This window comes from Papio anubis, chromosome 15 (assembly GCF_008728515.1).
Source record: "Papio anubis isolate 15944 chromosome 15, Panubis1.0, whole genome shotgun sequence".
Taxonomy (NCBI): Eukaryota; Metazoa; Chordata; class Mammalia; order Primates; family Cercopithecidae; genus Papio; species Papio anubis.
In genome coordinates, this window is record NC_044990.1 from 6,857,835 (window position 1) to 6,873,475 (window position 15,641).

The 15,641-nt window shown below is 39.4% G+C and overlaps 1 protein-coding gene across 3 annotated transcripts in view; it reads right to left on the reverse strand.

Moving 5' to 3' along the window:
- LNX2 (ligand of numb-protein X 2) overlaps nt 1-15,641 on the reverse strand; it is a 77,140-nt gene that overhangs the window by 60,005 nt on the left and 1,494 nt on the right. The window contains exon 1 of one of the 3 annotated variants that reach the window (XM_009191683.4): nt 2,488-4,602. The exons of the other annotated variants lie outside the window; for them this stretch is intronic. The gene's annotated coding sequence lies outside the window, so the exon portion shown is untranslated. Of the gene's footprint in view, nt 1-2,487; nt 4,603-15,641 lie in introns of those variants that run through there. 3 annotated transcript variants of the gene reach the window in all.

Genomic DNA, 15,641 nt, shown 5'->3' on the forward strand with positions numbered 1-15,641 from the left:
AAAAAAATTCACAGTCTAAAATGAACCATACTTTTTCCATGCTATACTATGGTACCCTCTCAGATGAGGAGAGCAAGCATGGCCAGCAGATCCACACACTGGGCAGAGTCAGCAGTGCACTCCGTGCAAATGGCTCCTCAGCTATCGAGCACCCTATGGGTGATCAAAGAAACAGAGGGCAAAGAATAAGAATAAGGAGGGATTTAGTGGAAGTCCTTTGACACTCCAAAGAGCATCACAAATTTCATCCACCGTAAGTTTCACTGTAGATCAGACGCATGCCCAACAAGTAGAAATAGGAGCAAGAGCAAACTATGGAGATATATGGTAGGAGAGATTACACACTTTTTTCTTCCTCTTATCTGTTTTTCCAGATTTTCTATGAATATCTATTACCAAATGTTCTACCATTTAATTATTTTATAATATAAAAAGTAAAAAATTCTACTATTCCACAAATTAAACTTAAAAAAGAAAGAAATCAATCTACGGCTCAAAGAGTTGAAACAAAGATGTTAGTCTTTTTTTGTTGCAACCCCTTTTCTTATGCTTGCTCCTAAACTGCCATGTCCTATGGAATTGCATTATTATTAAGTTATTTCTACTTAATTTTTTTTCTTGCCCTGTCTTTTGGTGCTCACCTACTGAATTTTAATGGGGGAAAAAAAACAGACCTTTTCTGAAGAAAACGACAAACAAAATGAATACACAGAACCACGTAGGTAAATATCTCACTAGATAAGGATTACAAGAAGGGTTTGATAAAATCAGAGTTCTTGCTGATAGCCCATTACAGAAGTCAGGGTAATTATATGCTTTTTCCGGGTCCAGTCTCTACAGCAAAGAACCAATTACTCTTTAACCCCCTTACCCTTCCAAACATTTCACCAGATAAGCTTGAAGACCAGTAACCAAAATTAAACACTGAAGAAGCTGAAGCAGTACATAAAGAATGTAACTACTCCTTTCTCTAGGTTTAATAGAGATGAATGGCAGACAGGCTAACAGACGGACAGGTGGACACAGATAGATAATGCAAGCAACAAACAGGCTTTTCCCTTTCAGCCTTTAAAAGTGAAACCAGGGTTTCTATAAAATCATTCAACTGCATTAAAACAAAACAATTCCACTGAGTTTCCATCGAAAAATCATCTCATTATGAGTCCAAGAACATGACTGTGGCCATTTACTCTTGGAACCTATCTCTTCATTGGCCAGTTATGTGGCATAAACTAAAACGATCTTTGAAGTCCTTCTCAGCATGAAGAAAGAAAACAATTATGATTCTATCAAAAGTTTAACTTTTCATATAACCCTAGTACAGTAAAGAGTAAGACAGCTTTTAGATCAAAGAAGTCTGGTTTCCAATCACAGGTAACCATATTATCTTGTCCAAATTGTATATTACCTCTGAAACTTTCTGAGCTCCAGCCCTTAAATGCAAAATATCGACCTTACAGGGTTACTATGACAATTAACTGCTGAATGAAACTTAAAGTTCCTAGCTCAGAGAGAAGCCACAGAGCAGTCACGCAAATGGCAGTTACTACAATGATTAATATTGGCAGTTGCACAATTCTGTCCACTTATATTTCACAGAAAGAAAAGCAATGTAACATTGAAAATATTAAAACTTTCTAAGGTGATACTCATAAATTACTGAAAACAATTTATCTTTTTTCCCCTCTAGATCTAACATCATATTCTAATTGAACTCAAGGAAAAGACCACCTTTCCCACACCCCCTTTAAGAAGAACAAAATGGACGCACCTGACAATCCTCAAAATGAAAGCTATTCTAAGAGTGTCCACTACAAATATTAAAATTGTAAAGGGACAATCTGCAGACTTGATGAAAAAATGCACAAAGACATTTCCAATTAGCAAACAGATATGTTAAACAAATAATATTTAATTAAGCACAACTTGTACTACAAAATTCCCCAATAATCAAGCTTTTTAGCAGAATTAGTGTACCAATTATGTTTTATTCCATGGTTGTGCTATATTTGCTAGATCAAAGCCACCTAGTAAATATCCTATTTTAAGTTATCATGAAGACGCCCAGAATAATTTTTATTGTGTTCAGCATTGCCTTGAAAAAGGATTAAGCAACAGAGTCATGATTTATAGCGGGGGGGGGGGGGGGGGGAAAGGAAAGCTCAAAACAAAGGCTCAAATAATCATTTTGTCCATAATCATATCCAACAAAGAAAACCTCTGTTTTCCTTAAGGTTACATTAATTAAGGTGGGATCAGCAAACAAAAGGTGATCAAGTTAAATTTCAAAAAAAAATTAGCCAAGTAAAACAAATTTTGCACTATTTTAAATCAAGGTACAGAACAGTATGAGTTTTAAAATAGCTATGTATTAATATATACATACACACATGAGTTTATATACATAAAACATGCCTGGAAGGATATACAAAAAAACTAATAGCAGTCAACTCTAAGTGAACCAGGTAGTTGGGGTGAAGAGCTCACCTCAGGCTTGTTTTTCATGAAGTATCTATCTGAACACATACACTTTCATGTGTATGGAAGTATATTTATGGCAGGAGCAAGGGAGCATGCACAAAAAGAAATAAAGTAGCAATTAGAAAGCAGTCAAGATTGGTTCTTATATACATGATTAAAAAGCAAAGTACAGAAACAAGATCTTTACATCAAAAATAAGAACAATTTTATGGAGCACTAAAAATGAAGTTGCATGCCCAAGACAATGCTTTTTCTTTACTGCTTCATTTCTGTTTCAAAAGTAAGTAAAACATAAACCTAAATATTAAGTATACTTATCTGCAAAGTTATTTCCTATCATAAAAATGGGAGAAAGGTAAGTTATTGCTACATTTAAGAATCTTTTTGCAAGACACATTGTTTACACATATTCAGTTCAAGCTTACTGAAATGTCCAATGTTGTAACACATTTCTAAGAATCAGTTTAACATTCAGCTGTAATCACACCAGCACAGAAACAGACAAATTTGTGTTTTCTTGTATTTACTTCCTCTACTGCTAAGGGAAATCTACTATGGCATTCCTAGTTTCTAAAAATGCACCCCAACGTCAACTGATGAGTCATGGGTCACACTTCAAGTTCTTATGTACCAAAGAAAGCAGGGCACTAAAGTCTTATATATAAATTTTAAAGACTGTCTAATAAGCTCGGTTACAAACCAAGAGTTCTTTATAAGGTAACATAGATGACAGTTTTTAAAGCAGGCGTGAAAAACTTCAAAATAAAACTGCAAATTCCACAAAGATTGACAGAATTATTTACTCTTTTTCAGATTCCTAATAACTGGTAGTGTTTTGTTTTTCTTAATTCAGAACATACAAACATAAAGTACTGTTGAAATACTGACAGGTACAAACTCCAGTTTGTAAAAACTCAACAAACTCCCAGCTTTCTGAAAGTCCAAATTATCTGAGAAATAATTTTCTATATGCCTTGTTTTGACTCTTAGTTATTTCCAGTTTTCGCTATTTAACCATTTCACTGACTGGGAAACCTCCAGGAGAGGGTACAAAAGGGCAGGAAGCAAAGATGACACTGTTTGATTCCTTTGGGCATTATTAGTTCAATTTCCCTGGTGAAGAGACAAATAGCTAAAAGGAAACCTGGAGACCAGCTGTAGATTCTAGTAACCAGCATAACAGACCATTGAGATCTAATCACATCATCTGATTTTCCTCCTAGCATTCGTCATTATCCTTTCTATTAATTGCTTAACTATTTACCGTTGTTTCTCTTCCTGCCCCACAGCACATAAACTCCATGAGAATAGAGATCCCACCTGTCTTGCTCATTGCTATAGTCTCATCACGTAGAACAGTGCCAGGCACATAACAGGCATTCGATAAACACCCAGTGGGAAAGGAAGACATATATGTATTCAGTTATCTTAGGACCTGCAGTCATGAAAAGACTAAAATTTGTGTTTACTTGAAATTACTCTTTACTCATAACTTCTAATAAATTTTTATTCTGCCTTGTCACAAGACTCTAAGCTTTTGTCATCTAAATACATTATCAAAATAGAGAAATTGTACTGAAATTATAATCTAACTAGACTAGATTTCTGAGAACAAGAACTTCTATAATTTACTTTTCTATCCCAAACATCTAGAATGGTAGACAACACAGAATAGGCATTCAAATATTTGTTGAAAAAAGTATTTTAAAAGAATTATAACTGGTGGAATTCGTAATGTTTATTCTCTATGCATAATTTATGATTTCCTGCATTTTCTACATTAAGCATGTGTTAATTTTAAAAATATACAGTGTGATTTTAAAAAACAAAATCACATGTATCCCTTATATCTTCATGTAGTTCATAATGTATGCAATAAGGTAAATCAAACAGATGTGCTGCTTAATCCCCAAGAGTAACCAAACAGAAATTGAGATATTGCTAATTTTTAAATTAAATTTAAAATATTACTTTTAAGAATATTAAGCTTTACTGTCCAGAAAGATATCCTTCCATAAATCCTAGTGTAATAAGATTGAGTACTCTTATTAAACATCAGTCAACTGATGTTTGAGTTTTTTTTTTTTTTTGGTTGGGGGACAAAGTCTTGCTCTGTCACCCAGGCTGGAGTGCAGTGGTACAATCTTGGCTTACTGCAACCTCTGCCTCCCAGGTTCAAGCGATTCTCCTGCCTCAGCCTCCAGAGTAGCTGGCACTACAGATGTGTACCACTACGCCCAGCTAATTTTTGTACCGGGGTTTTGCCATTTTGATCAGGCTGGTCTTGAACTCCCGGCCTCATGTAATCCACCTGCCTCAGCCTCCCAAAGTTCTGGGATTACAGGCATGAGCCTCTGCGGCTGGCCTGTTTTTTATTAACAGAACCATTTTCTTTTCAAAAGGTTCAAATAGCCAACAGAGTGATTTTTATTTTTTACTTTTTTTTAAGAGACAGAGTCTCACTCTGTCGCCCAGGCTGGAGTAGAATGGCACGATCTTGGCTCACTGCAATCTCTGCCTCCCGGATTTAAGCAGTTCTCCTGCCTCAGCTTCCCAAGTAGCTGGAACTACAAGCATGCATCACCATGCCCAACTAATTTTTGTATTTTCTAGTAGAGACAGAGTTTCATTATATGTTGGCCAGGCTGGTCTCGAGCTCCTGACCTCAGGTGATCTGCCCGCCTTGGCCTCCCAAAGTGCAGGGATTACAGGCATGAGCCACCACGCCTGGCCCAGAGTGATTCTTTTTGAAGACAAAGAATGTTATATTATAAACAAACAACTTAAGAACTACATAATGGTTTGCTTTCCTCCAGCACCAACTTTCAGGTGAACCCAAACAGTAGAAAGAGAAAATATAGTCACTATCACATTTAGAAAGACTAAAATCATGCAGAGCAACTGTGTTACAGGTAATATTTTTATAGGAAAAAAAAGTTAATACAACATAAATTAGTTGAAAGTTGACTGATGTTTAATAAGAGTACTCAAGATTTTACCATCCTTCTACATTCTGCAAAATGGATTCATTAAGTTTTTAATCCTTTCAAAAAATAGGTACTATACCATTGAAAAAAATCCAGACTCTCAAAATAAATCCTGAATGGTTTCTTAATGTTATTATACTCCATTAAACATAGAAGAGAAATTCAAATGTGCTAACAAATGTACTACATATACTTGGAAAAAGAATAGGTCAGTGTCCCAAAATAGAATTATGTCTATTTTTAGCAAAATCTGAAACTAGTCTATTGAAGTATCAATTAATACATCTCATCTACAATAAAAGCACAAAGCCTAAAATTGAGAAATTCATGAGATTAATAAATATTTCAGGTGGGAACTAATTGCTAGAGACACTTTTGAAATCTATTAAATAGCCTTCACAGAGTGGTCTTAAAAGGTCATGCACAGCTACTACTGATCAAATGCTTGACATATTTAGTAGCAGAGGCACAGGACACAACAACATGCACCGCGATACCTGGCCTCTCCCCACCAATTTTTTGTTTTGTTTTGTTTTTTTTGAGACGGAGTCTTGCTCTGTCTCCCAGGCTGGAGTGCAGTGGCGCGATCTCCACTCACTGCAAGCTCCGCCTCCCGGGTTAACGCCATTCTCCTGCCTCAGCCTCCCTAGAAGCTGGGACTACAGGCGCCCGCCACCACGCCCGGCTAATTTTTTTTGTATTTTCAGTAGAGACGGGGTTTCACCGTGTTCGCCTGGATGGTCTCGATCTCCTGACCTCGTGATCCGCCCGCCTCGGCCTCCCAAAGTGCTGGGATTACAGGCATGAGCCACTGCGCCCGGCCCTCCCCACCAATTTTATATTTCAGCTTCAGCTAAACCCAGACTACCGACTGTTTCCAAATTGGTATCTTGCAACTATAAGAAATAAAAACAACACAGAAATTCACACTAGAATATACGATGAAGCTGAGAACTGTATTCTAGCCCAATAACTGACATAAATCCCCCAATTTAAAATTATTCCATATATTTCAGACCTTTCCCTCTCTTTGCTATAAGCAGGGTCTCAGCAATACATACAGAATATTTTGTTTGGAACCTTATCTTACACCATATGCAAAATTACCTCCAAATGGACTAAAAACCTAAATATAAAACTTGAAACTATAAAACTCCTAGAAGAAAACATATGGGAAAAGCTTCATGACATTGGATTTGGCAAGGATTTCTTGGATACGACACTAAAAGCACAGGCAAAAATAGACAAATGGGACTACATTAAAATTAAAAACTTTTGCACATCAAAGGACACATCAACAGAATGAAAAGGAGAAAATATTTGCAAATCATATCCGATAAGGGGTTAATATCCAGAATATGTGAGGAACTCCTACATCTCAACAACAGTAAGAATAAAAAAATGGGTCAAGAACATGAACTGACATTTCTCCAAAAATGATACAGAAATGGCCAACGAGCACATAAGAAGTTCAACATCACTAATCCCAGAAAAACGCAAATCAAAACCACGAGATATCACCTCATACCCATTAATATGGCTACTATTAGAAAAGAGCAAGTGTTGGTGAGAACATCGAGCATGTAGAGAAACTGGAATCCTTTTGCACTGATGGTGAGATTGTAAAACAGTGCAACCGCAATGAAATGAAAAATAGTAGGAGGTTCCTCAAAAAGTTCGACTACCATATAACCTAATAATTCCACTTCTGGGTATACATCCAAAAGATTTCAAAGCAGGGTCTCAAAGAGACATCTGTACACTCATGCTTATGGCAGCACTATGCCCAAGGAAATTCTGTCACATGCTACAACATGGATGAACCCTGAGATCATCATCCTGCAGGAAATAAGCAAGTCACACAAAAAAAGACATATACTATATGATTTCATTTACATGTGGTATCTAAGGTACTCAAATTCTAGAATGTAGAAGAGTGGTTACCAGGGGCTGGGGAGAGGAGGAAATGGGAAGTTGTTTAATGGGTACAGAGCTTCAGTTTCATAAGATGAAAAAGTTTTGGAGATCTGTTGCACTGTAATGTGAATATATTTAACAGTGTATACTTAAAAATAGTTAAGATAGTAAATTTTATGTGTTTGCCACAATAAAGAGAAAAAGCTGAAGCAACGTAAAATATTATTCTGTTAAATATTCATTATTTTGGTAGAATTTCTTTTACTTCAACCACTGAAAATTCAGCATCCAAACTGAGATATACTGTTAAGTGCAAACCATTTCACCAGATTTCAGTACTTAATATGGGAAAACAGAATGTCAAATCACATTAATAATTTTATATTGATGACATAATATATTTTGAACATACTGCTTTAAAATATTGAATTTAAAAAATGTTATGCTTTAAGAACAATAATGAGAGGGGAATGTGGGGTCAATGGGACTGTGTTTGTTTTATAAGGTTAAAGATTGGGGCATATTTGTAGGTTGGTGTAAAAAAGAAAGCAGGGAGAAAGAGATTAGACATAGAAAAGAAGGGAGCTAACTGATGAAGCCACACCTGAAGGAGACTTGAAGAGGTAACAGGCACATGTGGAAAAACAGATCTGAGACTTAAGTAGGTAACATTTGGAAAGGGAGAGACAGAAAAATTCTAGAGAAATCACAGATCATCTCATTTCCTCCATGAAATAACCAGATTATCTGCAGACTATATAGAAGAGGTAGAGTTGGATAAAAGGGTTTGTAATGATGAGATTTCGGAATAAATCATGAGCGATGAAGAACAAAACCCTCATTGGGGTTAACAAGACCCATATGATCAGGCCATGGCCTACCTTTCTGGCCTCAGCCCCTGCCACGGTCCCAGCTCGCTCTCATCCACCTCCTCTCCCTCCCTCAAAGTGCCATCCATCGCTGACTGCCTCCTCTGAGGGTTTACCTGTGTAATACCCACTCAGCCAGATACCTGTTTAAGGACAACTTCCTCGGGAAGTCTTCAGTGATACCCCACTCGGCAGAGACTACGGCAGTTCCCCTTCTCATAACCCAGACAATACCCTGTGCCAGCACCATCCAACAGAAAGATCACGTGAGCCACAGGTGTCATTTCAAATGTGCCAGTAGCTATGTTTAAAAAATAAAAAGAAACAAGTGAATGAATTACTATTTTGAGACAGGGCCTCTCTCTTGTTGCCCAGGCTGGAGTACAGTGGCACAATCACAGCTCACTGCAGCCACAACCTCCTGGGCTCAGGTGATCCTCCCACCTTAGCCTCCCCAGTAGCTGGGGTCACAGGCACATGCCACCACACCTGGCGAATTTTTTGTAGAGACAGGTTTCGCCATGTTGCCCAGGCTAGGCTCAAAATCCTAGGCTTGAGCGATTCTGTTGCCTTGGCCTCCCAAAGTGAGTCACCATGCCTGGTCGAATTATTTTTAGTATTTTATTTAACCCAATATATCCAGAATATTATCTTGAATTGCCTCTAGATTGTAAACTCCATGAGGATACCACAGCATTCTTAGCTCAGTGTCAGAGCACTCAGTAGGGACTAAACATTTACAAACTGACTGAGGGGTATGGGGGCAGGGGGTTGAGGGGCATTTACTGCATTGAGGACCAGCCATTTAATGGGTGATACTAAAGCAATGTGGAGACAGAAGCAGAGTTAATCTGAACAGGGGCGTTATCTGGCAGGTACAGCACAAAAGACAAGTTCAAGGGAGGCAAAGGTGCCAGTGGGAAGCATATTCCAGGTGTTTAACCATGGGCTTCCTAACTGGATAGAGACGCTCTGCAAGGCCAAAAGGTGTCCCCGCAGCAGGGAGGGGAGGGTAAGGTGGAACAGAAGGACTGGCACACTGTTGCTGTGAGGGGGAGGGGACACTCTAATAGAAAGTGTGGGTATTGAGAAAGCTGGAAAGACAGGAGAAGAGACTGAGGTCCAACTACAGGATATGTAAGTTTAAGCTTTCTAACATGGAAAGTTTAGGGAAATGACAAGGTGCCAAATGAATGTTAAGATACAGTGGAAGCAGGCTGGGCGTGGTGGCTCATGCCTGTAATCCCAGCACTCTGGGAGGCCGAGATGGGCAAATCACCTGAGGTAAAGAGTTCGACACCAGGCCAACATGATGAAACACCATCTCTACTACAAATACAAAAATTATCCGGGTGTGGTGGCAGGTGCTTGTAATCCCAGCTACTCGGGAGGCTGAGGCAGGAGAATCGCTTGAACCTGGGAGGTGGAGGTTGCCGTGAGCAGAGATTGCGCCACTGCACTCCAGCCTGGGTGACAGAGCGAGACTGTCTCAAAAAAAAACAGAAAACAAAAAACAAAAAAACAGTCGAAGCAAAGGTCACTCGGCTACAAATGATTAACTCCTCGAATGAAAATGTCTTTTAAGAATTTAAATTCTACAAGGGCAGAGACAATCTTTTATGTGCCATCCAAGCCCAGCACTTCTTAGGTACTTGTTAAATACAACTAAACTGAAAGTCAAAGTTCAAATGTTAAAAATCACATAGAAGTAAAACTGCCTTTGCAAAAATTATATCAGTGAAAAAACTGTAGCAGTGGGGAGATCTTAGCCAATTCTCCTCTTGCCTTTAGCTTTCAAGCTGTCCTTAATTATTCCTGGGCTAAAACCAAGCTAATTTTGGGAGACATTTAGTTTATAGTTTAAATGGTAACAGCCCATCCCCAAAATTCAACCGCCTTTGTAAAGCTAATGAGGGACCACCAAACTAGGCAACTGAGGAACCTGAATTCAGCTAAGGTGTAGACATAAACAATTGCCAGCCACTATTCCAGAGGTCACAGATAAGATATGCAACGTTCCCAATTACTCCTGCAGATAACGTCACTACTGGAGAACCTAAGATTGGCCTTTTGAGATATCTGTTCAGGTTTTTTGGTTAGACCCACTGACCACTCCGGTGGCCTCACCCAGAAGCCACTCAGAGCATAAGAGGACCATTTCCCACACCACTATGATTGTGCCCCCAACCAATCAGCAGCAAGCACCCACTGACTAGCCACCCCCACCCCTTCCCCCAGACTACCTTTGAAAATAGCCCCCAAATGCTCAGGTAGGCTGATTTGGGTAATAATAAAATTCCAGTCTTCTGTTTAGCAAGATCTATGTGTGCAAAAACTGTTTATTGCAATGCCCCCGCCTTGATAAATTGGCTCTATCCGGGCAGTAGGCAGGAAGAACCCACTGGGCAGCTACAGAAGAAAAAGCCACAATACTGAAATAAGATTTAAGTAAAGGTCTCCAATTTATGTGTTCAGTAATTATTTATTGGTCTAAATGATAAGGGTTCTCACAAACAATTAAGTCTTTAAGATTAACAGCCGAAATCCCAATGGGGAAGGGGGTGGCAGGTATAAATATTTTCCAGACTTACCTTACTTTTTATCTATAAAACAAACTAATAGCCAAACAGAGCCTTGGAAACTGAGAGGAAATAAAAACACAGTCAAAAGTGTTTTTTCTGTTCTCTTATTCAACACAATAGTCACCAATACAAAATACTTCTATGTCCAAATGTGGGTTTTCCCCCACACCTGATACACAAAGCAGTGGACACCAGCGGGGTGTCCTCTAATTCAATTCAGTTCTGACACTATCTACCTGGAGATAGCCTCAGATCCCAAAGCTGCCGGCTCAGTCTCCAAGACTGCTCCCCTCTCCACCAGACACCAGTCGCAAGTGCAGGCCTCAGGAAATTCTGACTGGCCTCAATTTGGGGTTCCCATAACCCCTCTTTGGGTTTAATTAACTTGCTAGAGCAGTTCACAGAACTCAAGGATACACTTACTTAGGTTACCAGTTTATTATAAAAGATATTACAAAGGATATAGATGAGATACGCAGGGCGAGGTATAGGAAGGGGTGCGGAGCATCCATGCCCTCCCGGGGCGTGTTACCCTCCGGGAACCTCCGCGTGATCAGCTATCCAGAAGCTCTCTGAACCCTGTCCTCTTGGGCCTTTTATGAAGACTTCATAACATAGGTATGGCTGGTGAAAATCATTGGCCATCGGTGATCAGCTTCCCCTTCAGCTCCTCTGCCCTCCCTGGAGGTTGGTGGTGGGGCTGACAGTCCTAACCCTCTACTCCAGTCTTTCCAGTGACCAGGGCCCATCTTGAAGCTACCTAGGGGCTGCCAGCCATTTAGTCAACTCATCAGCATACAAAGACACTTAGCGCTTTGCAGATTCCAAGGAATTTAAGAGTTGTATGCCAGAAAACAGGGATAAAGACCAAACATATATTTCACAACATCACAGAAGCTTTACTATAGCCAAACACATCTTATTTTACATAAGATATAGGCCCTGGAAACTTGGCTATCAACACTTTTTACACTGGCCCCTATTACATACTTTAGAGCAATCTGTTATTTAAAATAATTCTAAGATTACTTTTCAAGAAAAAAAAAGTAAACCCTCATTTGTTTTACATATGAAGGTGGTATGCTTTTAAAGTGGACACACAATAATTGTTTTATAGAATGTTACTTGTCTATTGCCTATTTTCTATTCCTCATTTCTGCTGCTCAGCCTATTTTTTAAGAAAAAATAATTTTTCCCTGCATAATTTCTCCACTGAGGGAAAGTGACTGTCAAATTTATCATTCCTCAATCTCCAGGCTGGAAAGATTAAACATATAAGCTATGCTTGCATCCTATCCTTCACAACACTTCTGTTCCTATCTTTCCAGCTATCTTCATCAAGACTTCAGAGGCTCTGCCCTGGTGTTTTACAAATAACCAAGAGAGGACAAATTTATGACGTGGCTATTGTCAGTTTACCTCTGAACACAGCTATATCTCTATAAAACAGTTTAATCATAAGCCATCAATGTTACAGTTCCTGTATCTTCCTATAAGAACATGAAACACTTCAAGCTTCCTCACTGGATCAATTCTCTTTCGCTTTTCCTCTGACCAATGACTGTTTCAAAGATTTGGAGAAGTCTGTGAGCCAAGCCAGATCAAAGCCAATTTGGATGCAATTTGTTCATTAACACATGCTGTCAACGAAAAGAGTCACACTCTGCAACATATTTGAAGAGATTTATTCTGAGCCAAATATGAGTGACCATGGCCCATGACAGAGATCTCAGGAGGTCCTGAGAACACGTGCCCGAGGTGGTGGGGGTGCAGCTTGGTTTTACACATTTTAGGGAGGCATGAGACATCAATCAAAAAAATTTTAAGAAATACATTGGTTTGGTCCAGAAAGGTGGGACAATTGCATGGTGTGGGGGTGGGGTGGGGGGAGTGGCATTCCAAGCCATAGGTAAATTTAAATTATTTTCTGGTTGACAATTGGTTGAGTTTGTCTAAAGCCCTGAGATCAACAGAAAGGAATGTCTGGGTTAAGACAAAGGATTCTGGAGACCCAAGTTCTTACTTTCAGAGGAAGCCTTCAGGTAGTAGGCTTCAATAGGCTGTAGTAAAATGTTTCTTACCGGACTTAAAGTCTATGTTAATGTTAACGTCAGAAAGGCATAACAAGTCATGTCCGACCCCCACTTCCCAATCATGACCTGAAACTGTCTCTCAGGTTAAATTTTAAAAGACCCCTGGCTGAGGAGGAAGTCCATTCAGATGGCTGGGGAGAAGGGGGAGCTTAGAATTTTATTTTTGGTTTACAATACATTAATATTTGCTTAAGTACTTAGGGATTCTGCAGTTAGCAAAACAGATAGGATCCCAGCTCTAGGAAGCATACATTCTAAAGGATAGAACCTATAACACCTGCTTCTTTAAAAGCATATCAACTAGAGGACAATTTATTATTGTAATGTCATGAGCACTTACTTGTTAAAAAAATTCCTTTTTTTTTTTTTTTTTGAGACTGAGTCTAGCTCTGTCACCCAGGCTGGAGCACAGTGGCACAATCTCGGCTTACTGCAACCTCTACCTCCTGGGTTCAAGCGATTTCTCCCGCCTCAGCCCCCTGACTAGCTGGGATTACAGGCACCTGCCACCACACCCAGCTAATTTTTGTATTTTTAGTAGAGACGGGGTTTCACTGTATTGGCCAGGCTGGTCTCGAACTCCTGACCTCATGATCCGCCCGCCTCGGCCTCCCAAAGTGCTAGAATTACAAGCGTGAGCCACTGCGGCTGGTCAAAAAATTCCTCTTAGTAACTTCTCAGAAGGCTAATACACAAAATAGCCACCTTTTCTGAATCCAACCAAACAAAACAACTTATTAACCACAGATTTTCCTACTGCTTTGTATTTTCTGAGGAAAAGAAACACATGCCAGGAAAGCTAAAAGGGATGTGTTTTGTAAAACTCTCAGGCCCTCCAACAGGCTCAATTTAGGTAGGCCTGCCCCAGTCTTCAAATTCTATGTGCACGATACATATATATAACTTTTTCAACCAACACTGCTTCCTAAACAGAGGAGAACCTATGAAATGAGACCTGTGATTCTTTTTTAAAAACCTAGAAGCATTTGGATGGAGGAAGGTGGGCCTGTGAACTATGGCCCTGTAAGCAGGAGGGGAAGTTAAATAGTTCTTCATAATACAATTTAAAGATATTTGAATTTTGGGGTGGCAATCAGAAAGGAAAGAAAGAAGAGGGGGAGAAGGCTGAAGAGCCAACCAGATTACAAGAGCCTGGAGTCCTTCTTTCTTTGATGGTGGCCAAAATGTATTTTAAGGACAGAAATGCCTAATATTCAATGTCAACACTTCTGACATTGCTCCACTGTGAACCCCTTCACCCTCCCCTTCCTCTAAATCTCCTATAAAGCTTACCACACCCATAAAGGCTTTCTGTGAACTCTTTTTTTTTTCTTTTCTATTCTTTCCTAGCTCCTGTGAGACACAACTATCCAACAACTGCATCGTGGATCTCTCAACCATCCATTTAGCACCTCCTTAGATTGGTCCAAAACTGAACTTATCTCCCCTTCCACACCTCTACCATCAATCGTTTTTAACTGCTTCTTCTCATATTCTCCAACATTCCACTAGCTCATTAATGTCATCATCTAAAGGAACAACTAATATTTACTGAGCACTTGGAATGTGCTAAGTACCCTGCCAAAGGCATTACATGCGTAATTCCTCAAACCCTACTGAACAGGTATGACAATCATTTCCCAAATATTAGGAAATCAAAGTTCTGTCAGGATAGTAATTCCAAGGGTAAGTAATAGAATTAGAATTTGACCCGTTTTAATTCCACAGCCAGCTTACCCAGTACATGTCAATCAATGCCTGAAATCAAACAACCCAGGATTCATCCTTCCCCTCCTTAAGCCTATCTAGTCACTTACCTGGTCCAGCCTCCTAGTCATACGTGTTAAACGCCATGTCGTTTCTCCTTCCACTACCAGCACACTAGCATTTACTAAGTCCTTACTATGTGGCACTCACTATTCTAAGTAATATACATATTTTTTCAAGTTCTATCCCCCAAACTCTGAGATGAAAAACCTAAGAAACAAAGAGGTTTCAGGGTATGACAGAGCCTGATTCCACCCAGGTAATTCTGAATAGAGAATCCCTGAGCACTTAACCCCTCCATTATAACAGCCTCCAACTTAGTCTCAATACCGCCCATCTGGAAGCCCACCATCCTCCAGATGCTGCAGATATCTTTCTGGAATGCGAATGGTATCATGACATTCTCCTGCTTAAAATTAGCAGCTCAGTATCACTGACTGGATAAAGTCCAAATTTCTTAATCTGGTATACAAAATCCTTCATTTTTCTGTTCAAGTCAATTCAGTAAATATTTTAGTGACCAATGTAAGCAAGAAAAGGTGCCAAGTGCTCTGAAATGAATACTATACATGTCCCTGACTACTACTTCCACCTTGGACACTGGGTCCTTCGGCCAGACAAGCCCATATGCAAAGCTCATAATACAACAGCCCAAAGATACATGCATTTATTTTTAAGTGTCCTGCGTGCTCCGTGCCTACAATGTACGATATCCCAAATCAATCTGAAGGCTAGGTGCCTACGTAACACCTATTCTTACAGGTCTCCAGGCAGAAATGCTCCCTAAGTTCAAATTACTTCAGGGTAACTAGCGGGATAAAAGCATGGATCAGTTTCCAAATGAGAAAACTTCTGGGCAAGAACTAACCCCTGCCATCAATGACTGGCATGCAGTAGGTACTTTATCAGTGGCTAAATGAATAAATAATGAAAAAATGTCAAAGT